The 9,651-nt window shown below is 38.7% G+C and overlaps 1 pseudogene across 1 annotated transcript in view; it reads right to left on the bottom strand.

Annotated features, from left to right (window-relative positions):
- Positions 1-952: 952 nt before the first annotated feature.
- The window catches only part of LOC308502999 (carotenoid-cleaving dioxygenase, mitochondrial-like), a 46,256-nt pseudogene continuing 37,557 nt past the window's right edge, over positions 953-9,651 (bottom strand). The window contains exons 9-13 of the transcript in view: positions 8,982-9,149; positions 4,401-4,538; positions 3,675-3,858; positions 2,318-2,428; positions 953-1,199 (exon numbers count right to left, since the gene is read on the bottom strand). The product of the transcript in view is annotated as a carotenoid-cleaving dioxygenase, mitochondrial-like (transcript). The remainder of the gene's footprint in view (positions 1,200-2,317; positions 2,429-3,674; positions 3,859-4,400; positions 4,539-8,981; positions 9,150-9,651) is intronic.

Genomic DNA, 9,651 nt, shown 5'->3' with positions numbered 1-9,651 from the left:
TGAACCTTGAGCCCCTCTTGAGCCTTGCCTTTTCCCAGGGGCCCACTCCAAACCCTTTGGAGTGTATTTTCTCCCCTAATAACAATGCCACCTTGAGCCCTGAGCCTTGAGCAGCATTTCTTAGTGCTCCCCCTGCTCCTAATTCTTTGGAGTATACCATCTGTTCTAATAAACTTTTTAACCACTTGACCTATGTGTCTCATTCAATTCTTTGCTCAAGATGCCAAGAACCTGGACACCGTGCCAAGGAGGGTCCAATGCCTGGGAACACAGCAACCCCCAGTTGTGGGAAACTAGCCAGAAAGGCCCCGCCTACCCACGTCTCAGGGAACAGCTCTGCCAGGCATCACTTCACACTCAGCCCCCATCCCATTTACCTTGCTGACCAGAGCTTCCTCCCAGGTGTCAGGTAGGGCTGACCTGTCTGCAGGGCCCATGAGCCTCTTCGCTCCTGCACCAGGCATGGATTGTGATATCCAAAGCCCAGCTCCTCACTGGCCTGCTCCTCTAGTTGCTGCAGCATCACCTTTCCCCGTCGTATTGAAGCCCATCTGGGAGCTCCCTCTGAATGTGGGGTGAGGAGGCCCTTTGCAACCCAACGCCTGGGTTTCAGCTGCCACAGATGCCATCTTGGCCTTCCCTGCTTCTAACAAGGAATTTCTTAATGAAACAGAATAAAATAGAAAATAGCAGAGTATAGCTACAAGAAATTATTTCTCATAAAACTTTTGTTTCATAAACTATTGTTCATAAAACTTTTGTGTCATAAAACTTTGTCGATGTATAGCTATAGACTACCTAGGTGCTAGGCTGCACTATAAAATGTCCTTCGTACTGTGGATTGCAATTAAAGTGTGAAAGCCATTTAAAAAAAATCTTTTTTAAAAAGGTTGCATCAGTGCTTGCTTACTGCATTCAAGGGAGAGCACAAAGAAAATATAAAACCATAATTATCTCATGGATTCTGTTTTTAATAGAAATTTAAAAACCAGATGTCTATGGTTTGGAAGGTTCCCTTTTTGGTTTCTCTTCTGTACAGAGCACATTCATTTCAAACCTACTTCCCAGACCTTGTGGTTCTTCCATCAGATGTTTACGAAGGTGCCATGGAACCCATAAGGCATCTGCACAGGCACCTCTGCTCGGCCCAGTTCCTTAAAGTTCTTGGCATCCAAGACTAGGAGAAAATTGCTTTTGTTCTAGAAAAGGAAAAACAATACTGAAAAATAAAAGTTTTTTTCTATAAAACATCTGGCTATCTCTTCCACTCGATCAAATTACTACTAGTATCAAATTACTAATGGAGAGACCGTGTGTTATTCATTTTCCTATCTATGCCCAGTACCTATAACAGTGCCTTCCTTATACATGCACTAAATGTTTGCTGAATTGCTGAATTGGACTGAAAAGGAGATTATGGCTTTAGAAGTTCATGACGAGAGCAAAAAAAATAAGTTGTTTCTATCAATCACCTTCATAGGATCTCTTTGAGTTTAGGATCTTTTTACTTGTTCCTTTTCAATCTCCTAAGAGACATCAAAATTCTTTCCTCCAAATTTGAAATGCCTCCATTTTGTGTTACTTTGGAGCTGTTCAAAAGGTAGCATTGCAAGGCAGAGATTTGTCCTGGTACAATTATGGGAGCGGCAAGTACGTGGTATGAGAACTAAGTCCTCCTAAGCCCATGGCAGACATTACAAATTGATCACAGCACATTTCTCACCAACCTGTCAAAAGGCTCAGAATGCTACACCCTAATAATTGATCAAAGTTGGTACTTCCAGTAAACCTATTTGCCACAAAATTGCCCTAAATGAGAAGTTGCATATCAACATTATTGAGACACTAGGTTAGGGCTTACGACATTAGACTGCTGGGTCATTCAGTTGAAACTGGCAGCACACACGGTGTTATGAATATTAGACTCCAAGTCAGAAGATTGGAATTTAAATACTGGCTTTACTACTATGAGATCCAATGACAGTCTCTTTCGACTTTCTTAGGTTACAAATTCCACATGTGTAAATGGTATCCCACGAAGGTGTTTTGATGACTAAATAAGATAATATGGATGAGAGTCCTTTGTAAATATATTTCTATGCAAATATAAATTAGTATCACACTTCTACAAATAGAAATTTAAAACACTAATAAAGTTTGGATTATGATAAGAGGACGCATAAATAGTAAGAAGAGGGAAAAAAGAACAAAGTACAGCAATGGAATCAAACTAAACTATCAACAGTACCACTAAATATAACCCTCAAAAGGCTCGGGGCTACTTTTCTTTCTGACTACGACAAGGAGCTACATTTACCTGGTTGGGGGTGATCACCACAGAAAGAATAACAACACCATCTTCTTCATTGGTTCCTGGTACTGGTACAAAAACAGGTTCTGAGGGATAAAAGCCATCTTCTCTCCACACCTGTAAGTCCCCAAAAAAGTTTTTGACAAAAAGTTAGTTATGAGCTGGAAGCTTTGTATAGCTTTTGTCTCTCTCAGCATGAATTTGGCTGTCAATATTGTATTCCAACAGTAAAAGAATTAGGCTTACTAAATTGAACATAGGAGAGACAGAGGCCGCTTTTGCAGCTACAGATTCTATCATCATCAAACACAATTTCTGAAATTATAATTTCCCATTAACCTGAAATATAGGTGTCCCAACAACCTGAACCCTGTGATTGCTCTCAAAATAACATTAAGAATACAATTATTGGGGCCGTCCCGGTGGCTCAGGCAGTTAGAGCTCCGTGCTCCTAACTCCGAAGGCTGCCGGTTCGATTCCCATATGGGCCAGTGGGCTCTCAACCACAAGGTTGCCAGCTCAACTCCCGCAAGGGATGGTGGGCTCCACGCCCTGCAACTAAGATTGAACATGGCACCTTCAGCTGAGCTGCCTCCCAAATGGCTCAGTTGGTTGGAGCATGGGCTCTCAACCACAAGGTTGCCGGTTCGACTCCCCCAGAGGATGGTGGGCTGTGCCTCCTGCAACTAGAAAAATGGCAACTGTCCCCAGGAAGCCCCGTCCTAGGACATGTGACCTGGCTCAGGCATCCTGCAGCACATCCGACTCCAGCACCAGAAGCTGGAACATTCCCTTCAGCCTGAACATGGCCATATTCAGGGTGTGGCTCACCACAAGAAGGAAGGAGCTAGTGACTCATAAGAGCCCCCAGAAAGACCAATAAAAAATAATTTATTTTTTTATTTATGTAAAAAAAAAAGAAAAAGAAAAAAATAAGAAAGAAAGAAAATGGCAACTGGACCTGGAGCTGAGCTGTGCCCTCCACTGAAAGAACAACAACTTGAAGCGGAACATCACCCTCCACAACTAAGATTAAAAGGACAACAACTTGACTTGGGAAAAAGGCCTGGAAGTACACACTGTCCCCAATAAAAGTCCTGTTTCCTTTCCCCAACAAAAAAACATCCTTAAAAAATAAATAAATAATAGAATAATTTTTCTGGGCTTGTGGTTCATTTAGATTCCTTAGAGGGAACATACCCCTCAGCTAAGTGATTCCATGGTTCTCAAACCTAATAAAAGGAAATGGCTGAGCTGCTTAAATATTAAAGAATCTCAAAGCTACCTGAAACAAAATAGAAACTATTTCAAAGAGCAGAACCGGTCTTTTAAGGGCTTAAAAAAGGAAAGAGATTTTCATTACCGTCAGCGTCTTGTTCACCACGTCAGCTTTGACCAGAGAATCCCCAAACCAAGTGCCGAAAGCCACAGCCGTAGAAGAAACGATATTTTTTGCCACTGAATTGGCCATAGTTGATCTGGGGAAATTCAATACCTCCTTGCTCCTCTAAGTCCTTGGAATGTAGATTTTCATAAGAGCACCAAATCTAAAAGAGGTCCCCAAAAGATTTGTAGTGATTGCTTAATTCTCACTTATTATCTTCAGTGTAAGTCCCTACAGGGGCTAATACCTTATAACAGTATTGGAAACTGAGGCTCTATGTCATTTTTACATTGTTCCTTTTTCCATCATGTGTGTGAATGTACAAAAGAGTATTGGGTTTTGTGACTAAGCTGTCAAATGGCATAGGAGGTAGATGTGGGCTTTGTATTCTACCAAAGCTAAGACATTGATATGTCACACAATGACAGGCCTGTAGTAAGCACAAATTATCTAAAACGTAGGGATGGTCAGTACCAATCTCAAATATTTAGACATTTCACAACCATTAGAAAGTTGCATATATCTGTTTCAAAACACAAAGGGAATAGAGGTAAACAGTGCTCCCTCCCACCCCAGAATTCTGTGGTTCTTGTGCAAGCAATGTGCATTGACCTTGCCCTGCTCAGCTGAATATTATGAAACTTGTGCACCAAGCACTGTGGAATAAAGTTCAAAGTCTTAGTCTAATGTCGGTTCATAGCATACCTTTCCATCAGCCTGTTTCACAGCACGGGCTGAAGAATAGGACAACGGGCTGAGGTTCTCCCCTTCAGGGGCATTCAAATTAACAGATAAGGGCAAAACAAACCTTCGAGGGAAAGACCTGGCTGCTGAATTATAAACCTGTTCAGGAGAGAGAAATAAACAGATGAGAAAGTTGTCATTCAGAGAATAACAGCATGTTCCAATAAATTAGGTCCAGTCAACATTATTGGCATTCCTAATTGCATAAATGATCATTTCCATTCATTCATTTAACAAATATATACTGAGTTCCTACTATAAGCCAAGCACAGTTTGAACACTGGGACTACAACAGTGAACAAAACAGAATCCCTGGCCTCATGGAACTTATATTGTAGTGGAGAAAGAATGATAATAAGTGAGAAATAAAATGTTATTTAATTTGTGTCAAATAAACAAATGATTATATAGCCCAAGATCTAATAGTGTTAAGTGCCATTAAAACACATACTACAGGATGAGGGCCTAGACAGCCACAAGAGACGCTTCCATCTTCAGGTTTGGTCAGGACACACCTGTGTGTGGAAAAGGGGTAACGTAGCAGGCCCACGATGCTCAAACCCGGGACATTCTCGTGAAAGACCTATTTTCATGATGGGCCCTTGTCTGGCACCCGGGAGCTGAGCTCTTCCTTGGACTGTCCTGTCTGATAAGAGTGTTTTTGCGTGCCAATAACCTTTTACACATTCATATACATGATGGAAAGAGGTACAGTGTTAAAATGACATAAGAACCACAGTTACCAAGCCCTCTCACAAACTCTTATTGGGTATTAGTCCCCTCACTGAAGAAAACCGACACTGAAGAAAATAAGTGAGAACTAAGCAATCACTACAAATCCTTGAGTCACGTTGTACTAGTTTGTCCAGACAGTATATGCTAAGAATGTGGTTTGTGATGAACACCTGATTTTACAATGAGGGTCTGACGCTTCAGTAACTAAGGTGACTCAGGTGGGGGCCGTATGTCTACGTGCAGATCCTCAACACAAACCTTGGACAACCAACTTGGGTGAGCTTTCCTGGCACACAACATTTCACACAAGTTGTCGCAGTGAATTGCTGGAGGAATCAGGTGCGTGCTGTGTGGCTCGACTAGGAGAGGACTCTTGGAAGCATGCACCTGGTTTCCTCCACGCTTCATCCCCTGTGCCTCTTCCATTTGCTGATTTTTCTGGGACCTGTGAGTCCTCCCAGTGAATCATCAAAGGGTGGACTTGGGGACCCCCAATATAGCCTCTCTGCAGAGATGATGTTTAAGCAGGAGACCCTAATAAAATAAGGGTATTTCTTCTGACAATAAGACTGGTTTAAGCCCATTTTCCTCTCTTAAAATATTATAAGATGGACAACAAACTGCCATTTCCTCCCATATTCCTAGTCCATATTCTCTCCTTCTCATATAGAAATGCCTTATATTGAGTAAAAATTTAGTGCTAATTTAAGCTACATAAAGACTTAGCTTTTAAAAAAATACTTTTAAATTTATTTAAACATTTTTTTTCTTCTGCAAAACCATAGCTGAACAAAAAGAGACTTCCAATAATGATGGATTACGTAATGTGGATCAACTGTCCCACTGAGAACACCCAGAAAAGCTGGACAAAATGTTTAAAACAGCTGTTTGGGGGCGGTCACTTAGATCAGTTGGTTAGAGCGTGGTGCTGATAACACCAAGGTAGCCGGTTTGGGCCGCTGTGAGCTGTGCCCTGCATAAAAATAAACCTGCGTAAAAATAAAAAAATAAAAAAGATAATAATAAAACAGCTGTTCTGGTGAGCTAAAGAGGCAGTGAAGAAAAATGGGGCAGATTTGAGAGGAGAAGGAAACCCACAGAGATGAACTAGATATTAGGGGCCATTTTTCCCCTAAAGACATTAGCTGCTTTGGGAAAGAAGCAGCTGAGAGCCAGACAAAATCAAGGAATTGTTTTGTTAAACTTTTTTATTTTGCTATAATTGCAGATTCACATGCAGTTGTAAGAAACAATACAGAAAAACAATTTAAAAATGGAGGTAGAAGAGGAGAAAAGGGGTCAAATATATGGTGATGGAAGGAGAACTGACTGGGTGGTGAGCACACAATGTGATATATAGATAATGTATTACAGAATTGTACACTTGAAACCTATGTAATTTTACTACCAATGTCACCCCAATAAATTTAATAAATGAAAAGAAATAGGCAAAGGACTGAAAGATCTTTCACCAAAGATACAGAAATAGCCCATAAACACGTGAAAAGACCCCAACGTAATTAGTCATTAGCAAAACGCATATTAAAACACTTCACATTCATTAGGATGGCTACTATAAAAGATTAAAAAAAAAACAGAAAATAACAGTGTTGGTGAGAATGTGAAGAAATTGGAACTTTTGTGCATTGCTGGTTGGAATGTAAAATGGTGCAGCTGTTGTGGAAAGCAGTTTGGCAGTTCCTCTAAACGTTAAACATAAGAGTTTTTGAGATGTGTGTGTACGCGTGCGCACGCGCGTGTGTGTGTGTGTGTGTGTGTGTGTGTGTGTGTGTGTGTGTGTGTGTGTAAACTGACAAGCTGACTCTAAAATTTATACAAAAATGTAAAGGGCCAGAATTGCCATGATGCTCACTATGGAAGTAAAATTAGGAGGACTTGATCTACTAAACATCAATATTTTTTATACAATGATAGTAATTAGAACCATGTGGTACTGGCACAAGTATACATAAGTAGACAACTGGAACAGAACATCGAGTCCAGAAACAATAATACATATATGAACACTTAATTTTTCAAATTGAAAATTCTTTGAGAAGATAATATAGAAGAATATTTTCATGACTTTAGCATGGGAAAATATCTAAAACATGATACACAATGTTTTATTCATAAAGGAAGAGATTGATACACTGGACAATGTCTGTTTATCAAAAGGCACCATTAAGATAATCTCTTTGTCTTGTTCTTTTGTTGCTTTCAGTTTTATATCCCACATATGAGTGAAGTCGTATGGTTCTTGACTTTTTCTGACTTATTTAGCTTAGCCTGATAATCTCAAGACATAGAAAGAAACAACACTTCATAGCCACAGACAACAAGTCAGTGGTTAACAGAGGGCAAGGGGTGGGTAGAGGAGGGAAAAGGGTGGCAAAATATATGGTGATAGGAGGAGAACTGACACTGGGTGGTGAGCACACAATGCAACATACAGGTGACATAGAACAGAGACATACACTTGAAGCCTATATAATCTTACTAACCAATGTTAGCCCCCAAGATTAATTACTACATAAATAAGTAAATAAATAAACTGAAACGGGTCTCTAGAAAAATACCTGTAGCAATTTCATAATAGTGAATTATTAAACATTTTCCAAATAGGATAGGGGAAATGTTTAATAAACTGCTATCATCACTTCTTTTCAACTTGAGTTTCCAGATAGTACAATTAATGCAAGAAAGATAAAAGGCATACATATTGGAAAGAAGGGGGGAAAATCTGCATTATTCTCAGGTAACATGACTGTATGCATCAAAAATCCAAAATAATCTATGGATCAACTATTTAAACTGTTAAGTGAATTTACCATGATCTCTAAACATGAGGTCAGTATACAAAATCAATTATATTTCTATTATCCAGAAAAAAACAGAAAACGAAATTTTAAAAGATACCATTTACAAGAGTTTCAAAACACACTAAATGCCTAGGGATACTTTTAAGAAAAGATATGTAATATCCTTACACCAAAAAGTATAAATATTACTGAGAGAAATGTTAAAAGACTCAAATGTAATAAATAGAGAGATATTCATGGTCACAGATTGGAGGACCCAATATTCCTCATTATTGTAAAGATATCAATTATCCTCAAATTGATCCATATGGCAACATGATCCCAACCAAGGTGGTTTTTTTCTTTGTAAAAATTGATGAGTTGATTCTATGATTTATGGAAATGCACAAAGCCAAGAAAAACCCAGGCAATCTTAAAAATGAATAGAGGACTTATACTGCAGATTTCAAGACCTATTCTATGGCTATAACATTAAATAAACTTAGTAAGCGTAAGTAAACTTTAAAAGCAATGTTTTAAAAAGGTTTAAAAATAAAACCATAGCTATAAACAATTTACATTACACAATCCAAGGAAAAATTGTACCTTGGTTTCAATATCACAAAAAAAGTGAAACACTTCAACTAGATGAACGGATACACTTTCTTTATCAGAGAATTATGGTTATAGTCTATTTTGCTTTCCCTTCCAGTAAATTTAAGTATGTTTAGTGGTGAAGTGTAATGAGCAACTAATCACAAGCGCTTCAAACCATATCTCTTGGCTTTTTTAAAAAACATGCTTTTTATTTATTAGATATTAAGTCAGTACTTCCAATTATTTTTTAATATTAAATAAATGACAAAACTGTGCCTTCAATACTTTAAAACTATTCTCCTTTTTTATTTGCCAAAGAGGCAAATAAGCAGCTAGTTCCAAAGCCAAAGCCAGAACTTGGGTGGTTCAAAATTATTTTGATAATTCCTGATAAATCAGACATGTTTACCTGATCAAGCCCTTCCCCAGCTTTCCTAAGATTCTGCAGTTGGTAAACTTCTAGGCTTCTTCCATTATCTTGACAGCACAAATCAATTACAACACAGCCCTGATCCTCAAAGGCATTGATTTGATGAAAAGTAACAAAAGGTTTACTGTAGTACATCCCTGGAAGAAGCTGCAGGGGGAAAGACAAACAATGAAAAAGAGACATTTTCTTGTCTTTTCTTTTCTTTCCTTTAGGGAACAGATCCACCAAGCTCAAATTAAGATTTTCCCCCATTATGTGACAGGCCTGGTAGGTGCAAAAAAGTAGAATTTAGAATGAAGAAGCAAACATGCTTTGATTTAAGCTTTGCTTGCTTAAGTCATCTCGTCTCCTATTAATCATTGAATTAGGACGATAAACCAACTGTTACCTGTTTCCCCGAAAATAAGACCTAACGAGAAAATAAACCCTCGCGTGATTTTTCAGGATGACATGCCCTGAACATAAGCCCTAATGCATCTTTTGGCGCAAAAATTAATATAAGACCCGGTCTTATTTTCGGGAAACACGGTACAACTAAGTTAAAATTCTTCATGAAATATGGCCCAGTGTTTTGAAGGATAATTAATTCCTGGACTCTAAATGCACGGTTAAGTGGAAAATACTGTTATTAAGTAACTTATGATCAATT

This window comes from Rhinolophus hipposideros (assembly GCF_964194185.1).
Source record: "Rhinolophus hipposideros genome assembly, chromosome: 10".
Lineage (NCBI taxonomy): Eukaryota > Metazoa > Chordata > Mammalia > Chiroptera > Rhinolophidae > Rhinolophus > Rhinolophus hipposideros.
This window is presented reverse-complemented; position numbering and strand designations above follow the sequence as displayed.